Source organism: Mustelus asterias, chromosome 23 (genome assembly GCF_964213995.1).
Source record: "Mustelus asterias chromosome 23, sMusAst1.hap1.1, whole genome shotgun sequence".
NCBI lineage: Eukaryota > Metazoa > Chordata > Chondrichthyes > Carcharhiniformes > Triakidae > Mustelus > Mustelus asterias.
In genome coordinates, this window is record NC_135823.1 from 44,508,754 (window position 1) to 44,525,502 (window position 16,749).

At 43.9% G+C, this 16,749-nt stretch overlaps 1 protein-coding gene across 2 annotated transcripts in view; it reads right to left on the reverse strand.

Moving 5' to 3' along the window:
* Positions 1-16,749, reverse strand: part of carhsp1 (calcium regulated heat stable protein 1) — a 96,474-nt gene that overhangs the window by 78,457 nt on the left and 1,268 nt on the right. Inside the window, exon 2 of one of the 2 annotated variants that reach the window (XM_078240402.1) lies at positions 9,671-9,768. The exons of the other annotated variant lie outside the window; for it this stretch is intronic. The gene's annotated coding sequence lies outside the window, so the exon portion shown is untranslated. The remainder of the gene's footprint in view (positions 1-9,670; positions 9,769-16,749) is intronic. 2 annotated transcript variants of the gene reach the window in all.

Consider the following 16,749-nt stretch of genomic DNA (forward strand, 5'->3'; position numbering starts at 1 on the left):
ATGGCAGAACAAGCTTCAGAGGCTAAGATGATCTACACCTGATCCTACATTCCTTCCACTGTTCATATAAATGATGGCAGCACAACAATGTAGCAGCAGAGTCAGCCCAGAGTACATGATCAACACTTGGGATGGAATTTAACACTCCCTCATCACCATCCCAAGGTGTGTTTGGTGGTGGGGATGTATTTGATTAGGTGGGAGGATGGCAGGGGAGATCCCTCCTCCACCCCGATTCAGAACCTGGTAGGAAGGCTGGTGAACTGCCTTCCTGTCCTTATGTGGGCAATTAATGCAAGGACCTCATTAATCCATTGGTGAGTGGGGAGGTTGCCATGTAGGGAGCACAACAAGCAAACCTGTGCAGAGCAAGCTGCAGGCCCATGGAGGTGGCAGAGGGGGTGAGTTCCTCATTGAAGGGCACGGCCTTGGCTGGGGAGGGGCTGACTTCCCTTCCATTGACAGCTCCCCCCTCAGCCATCATTCACTTATGACCTGGGATCCTGCAATGATACTAAGCCTGGGGGCAATACTGCTGGTGCTGTCATTTAATACAGTTGCTGATTGGCCAACAGCTCTGGACAGGTGGGTCTCCCCTCCCCTAGGAAAGAGAGGCCTATGTACCTGAGTAGCACTTAATTCGGCAGGCCAGCCCTAGGAGAGGATGGGGGCTTCTCAATGGTTCTTTAGTGGGCAAGCAAGACCCTATCACCTCCATTAAATACCGCCCTTGGAATGAGACTTGAACCTATAAGTACCTGGCTCCAAGCAAGCTTTACTACCAGTGAGCTGAGCTAATTGCAACATGGACAGTGTCCCAATCAAAAAAAAATTAAAAGGACCAAAATTGAGAACCAAAACTATTTTTATCCAAATATGGTAACAGACAAGCCCTGCTGAAATCAAGCCACATACATCACTGGGTTTATACTGCAAATACTTTCACAATCCCACATCCAATGATAGGGTTCAACTGGGAATATTCAGTAGTTTTATAGTTACCAACTTTAAATGAAGTTGGCAAATAGAGAAATTATATCCCCAATGTTTAGCTCAATTAGAACCGCTTCAATAAGTGTTCAGTTCAAGTACAATAAACTGTGAAATAAAACATGATAATACACATTTTGTTTGAACCAAGATTTGCCTGGATCATAGCAGGAGATGGCACAATGGTTAGGGCGGCACGGTAGCACAGTGGTTAGCACTGCTGCTTCACAGCTCCAGGGACCTGGGTTCGATTCCCGGCTTGGGTCACTGTCTGTGTGGAGTTTACACATTCTCCTCGTGTCTGCGTGGGTTTCCTCCGGGTGCTCCGGTTTCCTCCCACAGTCCAAAGATGTGCAGGTTAGGTTGATTGGCCATGCTAAAAATTGCCCTTAATGTCCTGAGATGTGTATGTTAGAGGGATTAGTGGGTAAATATGTAGGGATATGGGGGTAGGGCCTGGGTGGGATTGTGGTCGGTGCAGGCTCGATGGGCCGAATGGCCTCTTTCTGTACTGTAGGGTTTCTATGATTCTAATGACACTGATTTAGTAAACCAGGGTCTCTAGCTCTGGGTGCATGGGTTCAAATCCCACCATGGTAAAATTTAAATACAATTAACAGAACTAGAATATAAAGCTAGTCTTAAAAATGATGACCATGGAAACATCATCGATTGTCGCAAAAACCCATTGCGTTCACGAATGCCCTTTAAGGGAAGGAAATCTACTGTCTTTACCCCTGTCTGGCTTGCACATGATTCCAAGCCCACAGCAATACGGTTGACTATTAGCTGTCCTCTGAAATGGCCCAGCAAACCACACAGTTCAAAAGGGCAATTAGGAGTGTTAACAAAAGCTTCTTCGCCAGCAACACCCACATCCCATGAGTATTTGCATGCTTTCACACACTTCCTGAATTGATATTGTCCCTTCACCTAAAAACACTCCCATCAAAAATCAAATCATTTACCAAAAGAAACATCAAACAAGTAACAATTTTGAAATATTATTTTAAGACTAAATTGCTTAATAAGTTAAAGCAATGTGGGTTGTTTAAATAGCAACTTATGTCTTGAGCCCTTCTGTTCAGTAAAGCGTACTTTCCCAGTAAAGCCATGGTTCAAGAACAATGAGATAAAAGTATCCAATAAACTTTGTTCCACTACATTCTCAGCAGGAAACAGAGGGGCGTAAAGTAACTGCTTAAAGCATTTGCTCTGTGCCAACATTGGAAATATGATCTGGCCACAAGTGTAAAATTATGAAGGAGCAAGAAGTCACATAGAACTTTTTCACTAAAAATGGATACGTATTGACTTGTGAAGCAAGGTGAACAGCCATCATAAAAACCGTGCATTAACCTTTAACAAGTACAACACCATAGGATGATATCTAATTTCTTATATCATTTCAGTATAATGTTAAGAATTCTCTCAGTCAACATTCAAATCAACTCTTAATTCACAAACCTAATGGTTCTAGAAAGGTTGTTTCAGTAACAGCAGAATAAACTCAAAGAATCAGGACAGCACAGTGGTTAGCACTGCTGCCTCACAGCTCCAGGGGCCTGGGTTCGATTCCCAACTTGGGTCACTGTCTGTGTGGAGTTTGCACATTCTCCCCCGTGTCTGCGTGCGTTTCCTCCGGGTGCTCCGGTTTCCTTCCACAGTCCAAAGATGGGTAGATTAGATGCATTGGGTCATGCTCAATTGCCCCTTAGTGTTCTGCGATGCGTATGTTAGCGGGATTGGCGGATAAATATGTGGGACGAGGATAGGGCCTGGGTGGGATTGTTGTCAGTGCAGACTCAATGGGCCGAAAGGCCTCCTTCTGCACTGTAGGGTTTCTATGATTCTGTCAATCATGTTCAATCAACATGCTTCCTCTACGATGACTGGAAGTAGCAAAAATATATGGGAACAGGAAATTTCCAGGCTCAGTGGACCCAATATGGCGACATTCGCTCTGGGGAGTTTGGTCCCGTCGACCCGGAAGCAGTAAAATGCCAAGGTGAGTTGATTAGAATGTCCGGCTCAGTTCTCTGGGTCTTCATCCAGTTGAATTGAAAGATTTTAGACATGCTAACCCTCACACCCCTTCAATCACCCATCTACCTGACCTTCTCTGATACCTTCCACACCAATTTATGTCAAATCATGTTCCTTGACCACTCCCCATGGCTGCTCATACTGCCCATGCCAACTCATAGCCACCACCCCCTATGGTTTTTCATATTGCCCATGCCAACTCATGGCTATCAGCCCCTATGGTCCTTCATACTGTCTATGCTAAGTCAATGCCAATCCATGCCCCTTCCAGTATGCACTAAGCACATAACCAATGAGCCACATAATAACAATGGGGCAGGAGTCAAACTGCTGAGAAAAAAAACACCCATTCACAAATCTTGTGAAAAAGAACTGCTGTTCCTACAATACTAGAAAAATGTCAATCTGACAAACCACTGAAGTAGCAATAGCAGATACTTCATACCTCTTAATCTCATCCAAATAAACATTGAGACATTGACCAAAGAGATCAAAAAAGGACATATCACAACCACATAAAGATGTCAGCCAAGCAATGTCAACAATTCACTCCAGCTGTCAAACAGAACCCCTGACTGAGCTAACAATTTTATTGGTCTGAGTTCACAACCAAGCACACATTATGGAGCTATGGGGATTTTAAACTTACTTTTCCAAAGGTCCCGAAATCCAGGGTAGGTTTCACTCCGAGGAGCTACAAGTCATGGAGAAGCTGACCCAGCTCCATGAAAGTTGCGGAGGGTTGGGATTGGCCTACCCCCGCCATGCAGCCAGCCAGGGCAGGAGTAGAGGGCGTGGGCTTGCTCGAGTCCCTCAAGGCAGACATTCCAAAGGCAATAGGAGCAGATAACAGTGGAGGTCAGTACCACAGGTCAAGTCCCAAGGTGCTGCAAGAAGTTCAATAAATTCATACAAATGGTCATGGTCACTGAATACATCTTCGAATATCATTTCCCACTAACTGCATCACTAGCCTCACATACTGCTCAATTCACCTCACTCACATTACCGACTAACAACCTATTTCAATCAGGACCCAAACTTGACATCCATATGCTCCATTCCATCCTCATACACTTGGTAATGCAACAAGCATCACAACCATGTCTCACAACTTGCACAAACTACCTACCACCTATTCAACCATGACAGCCACATGACCCAAGCAGATTGCAGGACACCCATTGGTACATTTCCCTCTGACAGCTCAAGGAGGCATATAATCAGAGAAAAGAGGAACTAAATGGAGGGAACATGGAAACCTGTGTGTCCTAACCATCCCCCCCCCCCCCACCCCCACATGAGGCAAACAGTGCTGACCACAATTAGGATGGTTACTACTGAGGCCTTGGGCAATGCCAGATCTAAAACTAGAGAGTGCTACTTGAACACTGTGGGCAGATATGGTCTCCTGTTGAGAGCTGGTCCTCTTCCAGTAGCTTGTCATGCTCTGCATGGCCTCTCTTCATTTTCCAAGGCATTCAGGATCCCAATGGGAATGGCAGCCTCGTGTCTGGAAAGAACTGGTTTGTGCAGAAGTCACAAGTGAAATCAGCAAGTTCCGTACCTGCCAAACCACTCCCTGATGGTTTTTACAATTTGAAACAACTATATAAAGGACCAAATTCTTGTAGAATTGATGGAACATTCAGAAGAAATCAACCAGCAATCAACCTGGAAGCTGTCGATGATCCCTTTAAATAGTGCTGGTGTAGGAGGGTTCTTCCAGCTCCACATGGTCAGTTTTATTAGCTCAAACCTCAGACTTCCTAAAAAAGCACCACTGGCAATAAATTAGGATTGCAAATTGATGTGGACATCAGGACCTGCCAATTCGTCATTCTTCTGGACACTGAGCACATACTGACACCTTCACCAATATGTCACCCTGTGTGATTCACCTCAAAGGAAGTGTGTGCCATGCCTCCTCGGAAGACACTTTGAGTGTCTCAAGGGCATTCTTAGCTCCTCCACAAAGGCAGCAACTACCCCGATTTCTCAACCATAGTTAACTTCGCTCAGGCGCTACACTGCTGTGTTTGGTTTTGCTCTTGAATTCCAAGCACTAAGAAACGAGGCCGAGCAGCAGAACGCATCTTACACATTTCTCAAACTACTCTAAAAATATTCCCATTTTCACAGTGCAGAAGGAAACGTTAAGCAACCTTCTTCACCTCTTAAATATGTGTCAGCAGAAATATAAAAATGAGTTCTATTTATGTTTAGTTACCATTTAGGCCACCAAACACAACATCCACATAGCATGTTAACTTAGTACGTCACAGCCTTTGAAAATGTTTCTTTTTTTAAAACTATATTTCAAAGCTCCACCGGGCATAGCATTGTCTAACATTTATGTGTTCCTCTTACAATTGCAATTGAGTGACCAGTAAAGTAATAATTGAAGTCTGTTAGTTTGACATTGCTTCACTAATTATTGCTTCCATTCCTCTAAACACCCTCCAGCTTCAGCAAGGCAAAGTGTCCAAGCATAGGTAAAATCAGTGCCTTGATTCCACTAGAAACTATATACAATACTCTAAGGCATTTTGTGTTTAACTTTGTCTTCTGTAGCATTGCTAATCTGCAACAGCACGTCTGATTAGAATGTGCTGAATGTTGCATGATCCCACATGGACAATCTCGTGTGCAGAGTTCAAAATCCCACCAAGTTGTGAAATTCACCCTGTGGAGTTAAACACCAGACAAAAAAAAATGAAATCTGGCATTTTGTTGCAAAAACTGGTTCACCAATTTCCTTCAGGGAAAGCATCTTCTACCCTATCCGACCACTCTTAACGCTGCCCAAATTGGCCAAACGCCCTTCAGTTGTAAAAGCAATCACGTAGGCATCTATGTTAATTAATTCAATCTTTTGGAGGGTCTAGATGCCAACAGTATTCATTATCTAGCCCTTCACCTTAAAAATTGATGGAAACCGATATCCCTCACAGCAATCAGGCCGAGAACACTCATCAAGCACATCACAAGTACCTGACTGACAATGTTCACTTTCTAATTTTACTGAAAAATATATCTGTTTTGGATTGGAAGGTGGTATCTTGGGAATCTAACGAATAACACTTAATATTTTCTGTGCGCATATGCCCATCACAGTAAATGAATTATTTTTGAAGGCAGTCACTTTTATGTAGGCAATGCTGCACAGCAAGGACCACTGACATGAGTTAGATGAACAACGTTTTACATAGCTGTGAGGAGAATGCAGAGATGCATTAGTATGATTTGGACAAATTAATTAAGTGGGCAAATGCATGGCAGGGATCAGGCGGGTAAGTGGAACTGATCCACTTCAGATCAGCCATGATCTTATTGAATGGCGGGGCAGGCTCGAGGGGCTAGATGGCCTACTCCTGCTCCTATTTCTTATGTTCTTATGTTCTAGGTACTGTATAATGTGGATAAATGTGAGGTTATCCACTTTGGTAGCAAAAACAGGTTTACCAGACTGATTCCTAGGGTAGCAGGACCGATGTATAAGGAGAGATTGAGTTGATTAGGATTATATTCGCTGGTGTTCAGAAGAATGAGGAGGAAATCTCATAGAAACCTATAAAATTCTAACAGGACTAGACAGGATAGATGCAGGAAGGATGTTCCTGATGGTGGGCAGTCCAGAACCAGGGGTCAAAGTCTGAGGATCTGGGGTAACCTTTTATGACTGCAATGAGGAGAAGTTTCTTCACCCAGAGAGTGGTAAGCCTATGGAATTCGCAACCACAGCAAACAGTTGAGGCCAAAACATTTTATGCTTTCAAGAATTAGATATAGCTCTTGGGGCGAAAGGAATCAAAGGAAATGGAGGGAAGGCAGGAATAGGCTATTGATTTGGATGATTAGCCATGACGATAATGAATAATCATATAATATATGACTACATGCTTCTATTACAGCAAGTCCTGGAGGGATCGGGAATGCACAAATACACTAATCTAAAGTCCTTCTGGGAGGAAATCTGCCAATCCACCCAGTCTGGCCTACGTGAGCCTTCAGATCCACAGCAATGTGGCTGACTCTAACTGCCGTCTGAAATGGCCTAAGCTACAAAGTTGTACTAAGCCGCTCAAAAAAACAAAACACTGTAGATATACTTACATAACATGAATTGCAGCAATTCAACAAGGCAGCTCACCACTCTGGGGAGGCGGTGGCATAATGGTATTGTCATTGGACTAGTAATCCAGAGGCCCAGGATAATTCTCTAGAGACCTGAGCAACTGGTGAAATCTGAATTCAATAAAAATATTGAATCAAAAGTTGAATGATAACCATGAAACCATTGTGGGTTATTGTAAAACCTCATCTGGTCCATTAATGTCCTTTAGGGAAGGAAATCTGCCGTCCTTACCTGGTCTGGCCTGCATTGACTCCAGACCCACAGAAATATGGTTGACCCTCAAATGCCCTCTGATATGGAGGGCAGTTAGGAATGGGCAATAAATGCTGACCTAGCCAGCGATTCCCACATCCCGTAAATGATCTCAAGTGGCAATTAGGGACGGATAATAAATACTAACCTTGCCAAGAATGAAAGAAAGAAAATGGCCAATATTGGTTACTAACTGGAATAAGGAAAATTAATCAAACAGAATGAAATTCATAATAATGGAACGATTGGCTGTGTTTATTTAAAGCTGCTTCAACAGACCGACAGCAAGTTCTTTTGCTCTGTTGCGATGCTTTAAAGCTGCAGTACAAAATGTGCTGATTTATTAACAAAATTACTTTAGTGACTTTATCTGATAGTTATTTTGTCAAATAGGCCTTGAAATTATGTCATGCAAACACAAAAGTACCAACACTAAATCACAATCTGAAGATTTTTTATTCAATGGAGATATTAAGCCACGGCACAATGCAGGAATGTGGGCCGTGTAAACATTCACCTTTCAACTCTTGTGCCCAAGGGTCACACCCAATGGACTGATGGTATTAAAATCTCAGTCTGCTGACGCGTAAATGGTTATGCAAATGAGTCCTCAAAGTCTCAGTCAGTTCCTAATAGGCACGGGCAGAAGAAGAAGAGCACCCCTAATTCATCACTGATTAACAAACCTGACTCGGAGAGGGATCAAAAGGTTGGCTGGTGCAAGAAATTGAAAATAAAATGTCATACTTATGTAATCGCCCGAGTTTAGACTGAAGCACATTGGTGGTGCAACATAGAGTTTATATTCTGTATCCAGCTGTCCTACATCTTAACTTTGAGAGTGCTCAATGTTATCATGGATGAACTCCAGTATCTTAATGAGCACAAAATGGCCCAAAACGTTGGGTTAACAGCATAAAAAATTAACTTTATATGAAGCATAAACAGCCAAATGTTGCACAAAGTCATTGTCAAGATCATAGCACACATTTCAAACTAAGAGACCGATCTTCTTTTGAGGTAGTTTCCAAAACATTAAAGCTTAAAGGGCAACTTTGGGAGCATACATTGAAACAAGTTAATTGCTAAGTGAACACAAATTTGAGAAAACACACACTTGCTGGAAATCAGTTTATTCAAAAAAAATGAAACAGAACAAATTGAACATGATGAAAACAATAAGATCTTTTGGGAGGATTACAATCTATAACTACAAAATAATAATCTGGGTATTAATCCTTCCATTACACTCCTGGAGAAGGGAATAGGGAGCACTGGAAGGGCTGCAATTTTTCAGCCTGGCTTTGGTCCCTTTTTATTTTTAAATGATTTTTAATTATCACAGCTCTCTTGTAAGTAAGCAACTGAATATAGTAAAAACAGGTTTTTGTCAAAGAAGCATTGTAAGAGTCAGGCATTCCTGAAATGAGGAGAATATCAAAAAGGGAGAACCATAAATCCAAGGTATTCATACATTGAGTCAACTTGAACATAGGAAAAGATGCATTCAAGAAAATTCTCAGTGTACTAATATTTTTGTATAAAACACAGTTTTAGAAAAAGAGCCCCAACAATCTGTGGCTTATTCTATCCAGACAATTCGGGAAATTACTACTGTTGTTACCTTTAAAAACAAAGATATATTCAATTAGAAATGGTTCACCAAAATTGCCAATTTAGAAGCTATCTCTTGAAAGTAATATTTGGTCAGAAAAGTCATCACATTTCATGCCAGAAGCTCAGATTTTCCAATCAACATTACATTAACAACAATTTGAAATCTAGGCTAGGATATTAACAAGGTCAGCAGACATGTGAAATTTTGATTCATCGGGGCTGGTTATTTGTTAATTACATATTATTTCTGCAGCTCTATACCAACAAAAATGTCTTGCAAAGATGATACTGTTTGTTTGGGTGCGTGTCACTATTTTTTAGCGCTTTGAGTTACAACACCAGCCTGCCTTCCCCATCACACTTCCCTCCTGACCAACATCTCAATATTTATAGGGGCTCTTCAAACAAAAACAGTTTTTTAAAAAAACACTGGTTCCCTAGCAACGACATCAAAAAGAGACAGAAGGGAGAGAGAGAGGATAGAAAGTCAGCTGTTTTGAGTCGCAAAAGTCCCCAGTTACACCATTATAATTATATCCTTACAGGATTTCTCGAACAGAAAAGCGTACAAGTTATCACATGCCTTATCTCACTTTGTTTGTATGAGAAAATACACAGAAATGTCACCGTGTTTTCTTGAGTCATTGCAGCAACGCCAGAGAAGATTTATCCTAATTGTATGAAGTACCGCCGGAAGAGTTAATCCAAGTGTTGGGTGTTGCCAGCTAGGGGCTTAAAAACAAGAAAGGTTTGAACCGGTGAACAGGTTCTTCTGAAATTTGAATGATTTATTTGACTGTATTTTCAAAAATAGTAACTTGGCTGAATTCGCCGTGTAGAAAAGCTCTGAAGTTAGAGAGTCACCAATTTAATTTGAAGCCATTGGTATGAGGGGTGATTGATGCATCATGGACTTCACCATTTTATGTATATTTCTGTACATGGTGCACGTGTTATTTGGTGATTTTCACATCACGAATAAAGGAGGGGGACATAACTCCCTGGGGGACTCCAGAGGTAATGGTGCAGGAAGCAGGAAGATAAACTATTGCAGATAATCACTGGTTGGAACCAGATAAACAAGAATGGAACCAGGCAAGGCTAGTCCCACCCGGAACAATGGAGGAGAGGCACTGAAGTTGGTAGTCAACTATGACTACCGACTGGTCAAGTAGTATGAGAAGGGATAATTCACCAAGATTATGGAACATTTGGCAATGAGCAACCAATTCAAGTGTCTGCCATAAAAATTCAAGTCTATGTCACATGGACCTACGGAAAAAGAGATGAGGGCCATAATGGGTCAATGACTAAGGCATTTGTGTGTAAGAGAGAGAGAGATGGAGAGAGAGAAAGAGTGTGAAAGAGAGAGAGAGAGAGATGGTTTAATGGTGATAACGGCATCCAAGTGGACATTTGGGTGTGATTGAGCAGTCAGTAGCTGCAGAACGGCATTTGTTTATAAGATAGATAGTTTCCTGATTTAATAGCTAAAAGTATAACAGAGCAGAAATGTGCTAAATATAATGAACAAAAGCCTAATAAAACTGATGATACAACTGTTTTAACATTTCCTTTTTAAAATTACATGAGTGTAACTAGCTAAACTAACTCTTTATATTATATCAAACTATGCTATCAAAATCTCTGAAATAATATCTTATAAAGTACCAGAATACTCAAACCATCTTTAGATGGGATGGTCCAAAGATGGAATGTATTTCTAAAATTAAATCAAAAAAATGCTCCCATATCCACTGGGAATGAAGTCAGTAAGATCAACTAATGAGAAATGTGGCAAGACATGTCCTGCTTCATCACTTCTCATCAGCTCTAAAGTAAAACCAGTTAATTTGGCAGCAAGATTAAGAAAGTCTAGTCACCTGTTCTAATATTTAAAACCAAAACTCCAGTGTTCTGACCTAGAAGCTGTCTTTATAAGGAGTCATGATGTGGAGATGCTGGCGTTGGACTGGGGTGAACACGGTAAGAAGTCTCACAACACCAGGTTAAAGTCCAACAGGTTTATTTGGTAGCAAATACCATAAACTTTCGGAGCACTGCTCCTTTGTCAGATGGAGTGGAAATGTGCTCTCAAACAGTGCAAACAGACAAAATCAAGTGGGAGTATGTTTATAAGGAGTAGCAACCATTGCCAGTTGCGCTGAAGGTGGTGATAACACCCCCTTCTTGAACAGTGATAGTTTATGTATTAAAGCTGTTCTTAGAATCATAGAAACCCTACAGTACAGAAAGAGGCCATTCGGCCCATCGAGTCTGCACCAACCACAATCCCACCCAGGCCCTACCCCCATATCCCTACATATTTACCCACTAATCCCTCTAACCTACGCATCTCAGGACACTAAGGGCAATTTTTAGCATAGCCAATCAACCTAACCCGCACACCTTTGGACTTCCAGGATTCTTCCAAGATTTTGACCCAGCGATCATAAAGGAGTGGTAATATATGCCCAATCATAGATCCCTACAGTGCAGAAGGAGGCAGTTCGGCCCATCGAATCTACACTGACAACAATCCCACCCTGGTCCTATCCCCGCAGCCCCACATATTTACCCTCACACTCAGAGGCAATTTATCATGGCCAATCCACCTAACCCGCACATCTTTGGAGTGTGGGAGGAAACCGGAGCACCCGGAGGAAAACCACGCAGACACGGGTAGAACGTGAAGACTCCACACAGACAGTGACCCAAGCCGGGAATCGAACCCGGGTCCCTGGCGCTGTGAGACAGCAGTGCTAACCACTGTGTCACCGTGCCACCCAAGTGGGGATGTGTTCCCATGCACTTGCTGACATGCCCTTCTCGATGGTGGTGCTCACATGTTTGAGTAGGTTCCATCAAAGAAGTCGTGATAAGTCGCATCATGTGGATAGTGCACACCACAACAACAAATCCCCAGTGGTGAAATGAGTGAATATTTAAGGTGGTGGATGGGTTGACGATCAAACAGACTGCCTCAATCTATTGGGCTGAATGGTCTGTTTTCATACTGTAAATTCTATGTATTGGAGTGTTGTTGCAGCTACACCAATGCAGGGGAGGTGGTAGTGGTAATTTAGTAATCCAGGGGACTTGGGATTCAAATCCCAGCATGACAATGGTAGAATTTAAATTCAATTAATAATCAGGAAGTGAAAAATAGTTGTTAAAATGAAACCGGTGACAAATTTGTATTGGAAGTAATGTGACCAATGGGAACAAGAGGTCAGCTGACCCAGTAAATCATGGAACTAATTACAGAGTGATGTAATAGTCAGCTGACCAGCTGATTTACTATAAATAAGAAACTATGTAGAATTGTAGGGAGCTTGGGGCCTAGGGCGAGGCCCCAAGTTTGGAGTAATGATGTTTCTTTATTAAACCCTTTCTTTGATTTATAAGTTGGAGTAAGCTCTGTTATCTTCGTTATCTGCATTTTTGAAGAATTCCTTCTTAAGAAACAATAGTTATCAGTAATGGTGACCATGAAATTATCATCTGGTTCACTAATGCCCTTTAGTGGAAGAAATCTGCTATATCCCTACACGGTCTGGCCGACATGTGACTCCAGACCCACAGCAAGGTGGTTCACTGAATTGCCCTCTGAAATGATCTATCAAGCCACTAAGTTCAAGGGCAATTAGGGTGAGCAACAAATGCTGGCCTTGCCAGTGATGCCCACATCCATACTCCATGACACTCCTGAATTATACCTTGTAGGTGGGAGAAGCAGGTGGTAAGCCATTCAACACAATACACCCAGACTGTAACGTACTTTAGTAGCCATGGCAATTTTGTGGATGATCCAGAGGGTTTCTAGTTAATGATGGCCTCTCGCATGTTTATGTTGGGGATTCAATAATGGTAATACCACTGACAGGTAGTTACATTATGTCTTGTAGGAAATGGGCTTATGGCACAAATAATACTTGCCACTTACCAGCTCAAGGCTGGATATTGTCCAGGTCTTGCTGTAGCAATGAATTGCAAATTGAGCTGAACACTGTACAAAACAGCCCTACTTCTGACACCAAGGTGGAGGGAAGATCTTTGGTGAGACAGTTGGAGAAAGTTGAACCTAGGATTCTGTCCTGATGTACTCCTGAAATGGTGTCCTGGACTTGAAATGATCGGCCTCCCAAACTACAACCAGCTTCTTGTGCATTAGGTTTAGCTCCAAATCACTTGAGTATTTTCCCCATGATTTCAACTGACTTCCATACTCATAGAATCATAGAAACCCTACAGTGCATAAAGAGGCCATCCAGCCCATCGAGTCTGCACCGACCACAATCCCACCCAGGCCCTATCCCCATATCCCTACATATTTACCTGCTAATACTTCTAAGCTACGCATCTTGGGACACTAAGGGGCAATTTAGCATGGCCAATCAGCTTAACCCGCACATCTTTGGACTGTGGGAGGAAACTAGAGCACCCGAAGGAAACCCACGCAAACACAGGGAGAATGTGCAAACTCCACACAGACAGTGATCCAAGCCGGGAATCGAACCTGAGTCCCTGGAACTGTGAAGCAGCAGTGCTAACCACTGTGCTACTGGACTCTTCAGCGCCTTACTCAAGTCAGATGCTGTAGTCACCCTCACCTGATATCTGCAATTCAGCTCTTTTGTCCATGCTTGGATGAAGACTGTAATAAGGTCTGAAGCGGAATGATCCTCAATCTGAGAATTAGTGTGTATGGTATTAGTGAGCTTGATCATACTGTTCACTATTCCTTCTGCTTTGCTAATGTTTGGGGGTAGACAGGTCTTGCTTTTCCTGCACTGGACATACCTGGCCAATTTTGTACATTGTCAGAGGTAATACCACTGTACTAAAGCAGCTTCAATAGAGGCATAGCTAATTCTCGAGCTCAGGTCTTCATCCCTGCAGCCAAAATGTTGTCAGGATCTATATCCTTCGCTGTGACCAGTGCACTTAGTTTCTCAACATCATATGCAGTAACTCAAACTGCCTGAAGACTGACATCAATGACGATGTGGGCTTCTACAAGGAGCTGAGAAGAATCCTCCATCTCACGCTTCAGGGTTGCAAACCCTATAGACTTGCTGCTACTTGCATTCGGATGCTGAGCTTTGCCATCGTTGACGTTCTTGGCACCTCCCCCTCACCTCATTAGTTGCTTAACTGTCCATTAGCACTCACTAGATTAAAGGGTGACACAGTGGTTAGCACAGCTGTTTCACAGTGCCAGGGACCCGAGTTCAATTCTGTCCTTGCGTGAATGTGTGGAGTTTGCACAATTCTTCTCGTGTCTGCATGGGTTTCCTCCCAGTGCTCCAGTTTCCTCGCACAGTCCAAAGAAGTGCAGGCTAGCTGGATTGGCCATGATAAATGCAAGAGGTTATGGGACAGGACAGAGGGAGGGCCTAGGTGAAAAGGTGTATTGGAGAGTTGGTACAAAATTGATGGGCCCTATGGTCTCTTTCTGCACTGGGTTTTTATGGTTCTATTCTATAGATGCATTAGTGTGTGATCACTTGAATCTGGCTTTTGAACATTGATTCCAGTGTTCAGTATGCAGTTCTGTAGAAGAATCATTCAGCTCTGAAATGTTAACTCTGTTTCTCTCTCCGCAGATGCTGCCAGACCTGCTGAGTTTATCCAGCATGCTGCCCCTCTCGCTCCTGCTTGTGCTGCCTCTCTCGCTCCTGCTGCTGCTTCTCTCGCCCCGCTATATCATCGCACCAACTATCTTCTCCATCTTCCACGCAGCAACACTCCACCCCATCACCCTGAAACTCCCTGCTGGAGTGGAGGTAACCTCGCAGACAAGCAGGAAGCTGTTCAACCTCCGACGTCTCGAGGCCAGAACCAAGACTGCCCTAAATTCTGTCATCAATCTGCAGTACGCAGAGAATGCCTGTGCGTGCACACTCAGAGACCGAGCTGCAAACCATCGTGAACGCATTCACCAAGACATATGAGAGAATGGGCCTCAGACTAAACATCTGGAAAACAAAGATTCTCTACCAGCCCGCTCCTGCCACATAAAACTGCACCCCCCGCCAACCCCCACTGACCATCGAGATCCACGGTGAGCCCCTGGACAACGTGGATCATTTCCCATACCTCGGGAGCCTCCTCTTGACTCGAGCAGACATCGACAATGAAATCCAACATTGACTCCAATGTGCCAGTGCAGTCTTCAGACACCCGAGGAACAGAGTGTTCGAAGCCCGAGACCTCAAATCCAGCACCAAGCTCATGGTCTACAGAGCAGCCATGGCCCTACCCTCCTGTATGCATCAGAAACATGGACAATGTTCAGCAGACACCTCAAATCCCTGGAGAGGTATCACCAATATTGTCTCTGCAAAATTCTGCAAATCCACTCAAAGGACAGGCATACCATCATGAGTGTCCTCTCCCAGGCCGATATCCCCAACATCAAGGCACGAGTCATGCTCAACCAGCCGCGATGGGCGGGCCACATTGTTCGCATGCCTGACACAAGACTCCTGAACCAAATGCTCTACTTCGAGCTCCGCATTGGCAAGTGATCACTAGGAGGGCAGAGGGAACACTACAAGGACACTCTGAAAGCCCCTCTAAATAAAGTAGATAAGGAGAAAAACATCCCAGTCGACACGTGGGAATCACTTGCCTTAGAATACACAAACTGGAGAAGAAGCATCTGCAAAGGCACCAATCACCTCAAGCGTCAGCGGGTAGAGCACGCAGAGGCCAAGCGTAAAGGGCAGAAAGAGAGCGCAGAATCCAGAGCGTCCCACCCACCGCACCTGTGGCAGAATCTGCGGCTCCACCGCAGAATCCAACACCCGGAGTGGAAGCAAGTCATCCTCAACCCTCAGGGACTGCCAAAAAAGAAGGATTTTTTTCTGGTCACATCGGCACAGAAAAGGGAGATTAGAGAACTCCAGCTGGGGGACTGGGCACTTGCAGCTTCCATCCCAACATTTCTCTGCTTCATACCAGCAGATAGGGTGTTGGATTTGTATCTTTTTCAGTTTCTAACTGGGGTTAAAAAGAAAACAATGTCAGGGGGCTCACGCACACACACACATGTGTCCTCCCTCCCACTGAGCATGGAGCTGCACCTTGGCAAGATGATTTCTCAAAGAGGAACAATTTTGTTGTCAGTGCAGCGGAAATTAAACAGAATGTTCTGCACAGTAAATACTGTTGTCTTTGAGCTTCCAGGCAATTTTCACTCGGGCGGTGGGAAGGAGAAAAATAACTTCCACTCCCTGAGGAGAGAGTTCCAGGACTGAGGGCTGGAATATAAATTAATCATTAGGGAAGCCGGTGATAAAAAGTAGCCACGATACCAAGAAGGGGGCAAAATAAAGACTTTGAGAGAGGTTTGTGGGGGGGGGGGGGGGGGATGTGGGGGCAGGTGGTGGTGGTGTGTGTGGGGGGCAGGGGAGTTGTATGTGTGTGTGTGTGTGTGTGTGTGGGGGGGGGGGTTGTGTGTGTGGGGGGAGGGGTTGTGTATGTGTGTGTGTGTGGGGTTGTGTATGTGGAGGGGTGTGTGTGGGATAGGTGTGTGTGTGGGGAGGGGTGTAGGGGCGAGGGGGGTAGGTGAGTGTGGGGGGTGGGCGGTGTGGGGGTGTGTGTGCATGTGGGGAGATGTGGGGGGGTGTGGGTGGAGGGGGGGGAGGTGGGTTTGTGTGAGTGGGGGGTGGGCTGTGTGTGTGTGGGGTGTTGTATGT